This window comes from Trypanosoma cruzi, genomic scaffold, assembly GCF_000209065.1.
Source record: "Trypanosoma cruzi strain CL Brener 1047053514057 genomic scaffold, whole genome shotgun sequence".
Taxonomy (NCBI): Eukaryota; Euglenozoa; class Kinetoplastea; order Trypanosomatida; family Trypanosomatidae; genus Trypanosoma; species Trypanosoma cruzi.
The window spans coordinates 1-3,393 of NW_001849231.1; the positions used below are offsets into that span (position 1 = coordinate 1).

General features: G+C 49.5%; 2 pseudogenes, besides 5 other annotated features; both read left to right on the forward strand.

The window, feature by feature from the left end:
* Positions 1-1,900, forward strand: Tc00.1047053505169.10 (annotated as a pseudogene; the record flags this gene model as incomplete).
* Positions 1-3,393: a sequence feature (heterozygous, non-Esmeraldo-like haplotype).
* Positions 1,967-2,038: a sequence feature (AT_rich).
* Positions 2,171-2,201: a microsatellite.
* Positions 2,305-2,324: a microsatellite.
* Positions 2,575-2,651: a sequence feature (T-rich).
* On the forward strand, positions 2,740-3,393 carry Tc00.1047053505169.21 (annotated as a pseudogene).

Consider the following 3,393-nt stretch of genomic DNA (forward strand, 5'->3'; position numbering starts at 1 on the left):
TGAGAACGTGAAGGCGAAGATCCAGGACAAGGAGGGCATTCCGCCGGACCAGCAGCGCCTGATCTTCGCTGGCAAGCAGCTGGAGGACGGCCGCACGCTCGCAGACTACAACATCCAGAAGGAGTCCACGCTGCACCTTGTGCTGCGCCTGCGCGGCGGCATGCAGATCTTCGTGAAGACACTGACGGGCAAGACGATCGCGCTCGAGGTGGAATCCAGCGACACCATTGAGAACGTGAAGGCGAAGATCCAGGACAAGGAGGGCATTCCGCCGGACCAGCAGCGCCTGATCTTCGCTGGCAAGCAGCTGGAGGACGGCCGCACGCTCGCAGACTACAACATCCAGAAGGAGTCCACGCTGCACCTTGTGCTGCGCCTGCGCGGCGGCATGCAGATCTTCGTGAAGACACTGACGGGCAAGACGATCGCGCTCGAGGTGGAGTCCAGCGACACCATTGAGAACGTGAAGGCGAAGATCCAGGACAAGGAGGGCATTCCGCCGGACCAGCAGCGCCTGATCTTCGCTGGCAAGCAGCTGGAGGACGGCCGCACGCTCGCAGACTACAACATCCAGAAGGAGTCCACGCTGCACCTTGTGCTGCGCCTGCGCGGCGGCATGCAGATCTTCGTGAAGACACTGACGGGCAAGACGATTGCGCTCGAGGTGGAATCCAGCGACACCATTGAGAACGTGAAGGCGAAGATCCAGGACAAGGAGGGCATTCCGCCGGACCAGCAGCGCCTGATCTTCGCTGGCAAGCAGCTGGAGGACGGCCGCACGCTCGCAGACTACAACATCCAGAAGGAGTCCACGCTGCACCTTGTGCTGCGCCTGCGCGGCGGCATGCAGATCTTCGTGAAGACACTGACGGGCAAGACGATCGCGCTCGAGGTGGAATCCAGCGACACCATTGAGAACGTGAAGGCGAAGATCCAGGACAGGAGGGCATTCCGCCGGACCAGCAGCGCCTGATCTTCGCTGGCAAGCAGCTGGAGGACGGCCGCACGCTCGCAGACTACAACATCCAGAAGGAGTCCACGCTGCACCTTGTGCTGCGCCTGCGCGGTGGTGTGATGGAGCCGACACTTGAGGCCCTGGCGAAGAAGTACAACTGGGAGAAGAAGGTATGCCGCCGCTGTTACGCCCGTCTGCCGGTGCGTGCGTCCAACTGCCGCAAGAAGGCATGTGGCCACTGCTCCAACCTCCGCATGAAGAAGAAGCTGCGGTAGTCTGCGATGCTGTGGACCGACGCATTGAAATACACACCGTCTTCGGCGTTCCTTTTTTTTATATGTTTTTTTTATTGAGAAGATGTCTTGTTTGTTGTTGTTTTTTTTTCAGTTTTTATGATACGAGCAGTTTGTCCGACTGCATTCATGCAGTGATTGGTAATTCTTTCTATTCTTTGGAATTATGGCGATATTATTCTTGTCTTTTAAAATTCTTACAACCAATTGTGCCTTAGAGTTTCCTGCTTAGTTGCTATTAACACACTGTTAGGAACGCGAAACCATGCAGATCTTCGTGAAGACACTGACGGGCAAGACGATCGCGCTCGAGGTGGAATCCAGCGACACCATTGAGAACGTGAAGGCGAAGATCCAGGACAAGGAGGGCATTCCGCCGGACCAGCAGCGCCTGATCTTCGCTGGCAAGCAGCTGGAGGACGGCCGCACGCTCGCAGACTACAACATCCAGAAGGAGTCCACGCTGCACCTTGTGCTGCGCCTGCGCGGTGGTGTGATGGAGCCGACACTTGAGGCCCTGGCGAAGAAGTACAACTGGGAGAAGAAGGTATGCCGCCGCTGCTACGCCCGTCTGCCGGTGCGTGCGTCCAACTGCCGCAAGAAGGCATGTGGCCACTGCTCCAACCTCCGCATGAAGAAGAAGCTGCGGTAGTCTGCGATGCTGTGGACCGACGCATTGAAGTACACACCGTCTTCGGCGTTCCTTTTTTTTTTTCTGATTTTTTTTAAATGATTTTTTTTTTTCATTTTAATTAAAATAAAAAATTTTGTTTTTTTAAGTTTATTTTTTCTGAATTGTATTTGTTTTAGTGGCTTTGGTTTTGGTATCTTCCTAGTGGAATATGGGAGTTGTTAAATGTGGCATCATCGACTTTTTGTGGTTGTTGTTTTTCTATCTTTTCCTCCTGTAGTTTAATTTACATTTTTTTTTTTCTTCCTTTTTTTTTTTTTTTGCATATTTGAAGGTAGGTTTTGTTGTGTGTGTGTGTGGGTGGGTGGGAGGAGGGGAAGGGAGTCGGTGTATTGGTGCGCATACATCCTGTTTGTGTGTGTAGTTTATTATTATTATTATTATTTAGGTACAATCTGTTTCTTTGTTGTTGTTGTTGTTTTTTCTGTGTGTGCGTGTCTGCGTGTGTGTTTCCATATTTCCTGTTTAATCCCTAATTGTTAGCAGGGCTTTCATTTGTCAATCTCTATTTTGTATCTCGCAGTTGGTCTTGAGAAGAACAAAAAAAAGGGATTAGTTTGTTTGTTTGTTTTGCTTAAAGGTGAGAGGTGAATTATACGCGTTGGGAAGGGGAAGGTGAAGGGGAAGGGGGTGAGTTTTGTTTTTGTTTGTATCTTTTCCTTCCTTCGGTTTTGGTTTTTTTTTGTTGTTTTTTTTTTTTTTTTGTTTTTGTGTGTGTGTTGTCGCCACTCACACACGTACGCAAACGGTGTATGTTAAGGGGGGGGGGGGAGGTTAGTGTGAGAAATTAACGGGTATTTATGAAGTTTAAAATGCCTTCATGTGTGAATTGCTTCTGGAGGCCTTTTCGTAGACGTTTGGGGTGTAAAGATACATCTTCATCGTCGTTTTCTTCCGCATCTGCAGAAGCGACAGGAATGGTCTCTGGAGCAGATCGTGAGGAAATGGAGGGAAATTGCAGTACAACCACAAGTGACAGCTCCGTATCTGCTTCATTTGTGGAAATAAACCTTTTACGAGAAGACCTTAATGCAACACGGGATTATCCTGACAACTCTATTCGAACTGCCAAGTATACATGGTTGTCATGTTTTCCTCTTAGCCTTTTGTATCAGTTTCAAAAGGTGGCAAATATATACTTTTTGATTGTGACGGTACTTTCCCTTGTTCCTGGTGCCAGCCCTGTTAATCCATTTAGTACAATTTTGCCATTATGTATTGTACTTGGTGCAGCCATCATTAAGGATCTTTGGGAAGATGGAAAAAGACGGCAGTCGGACGACTGTGCAAATAATACACTTGCGCTTTGTCTTACGTGGAGAAAAATTTGTTTCCGTACCGGCCTGCTCTGTTCACGTGGGTGATGTGATGCTATGTAGGCTTGGAGAAGAAGTGTTAGCAGATGTGGTGATGCTTAATTCATCCCATCCTGGGGGTGTTGCGTATATTGAGAC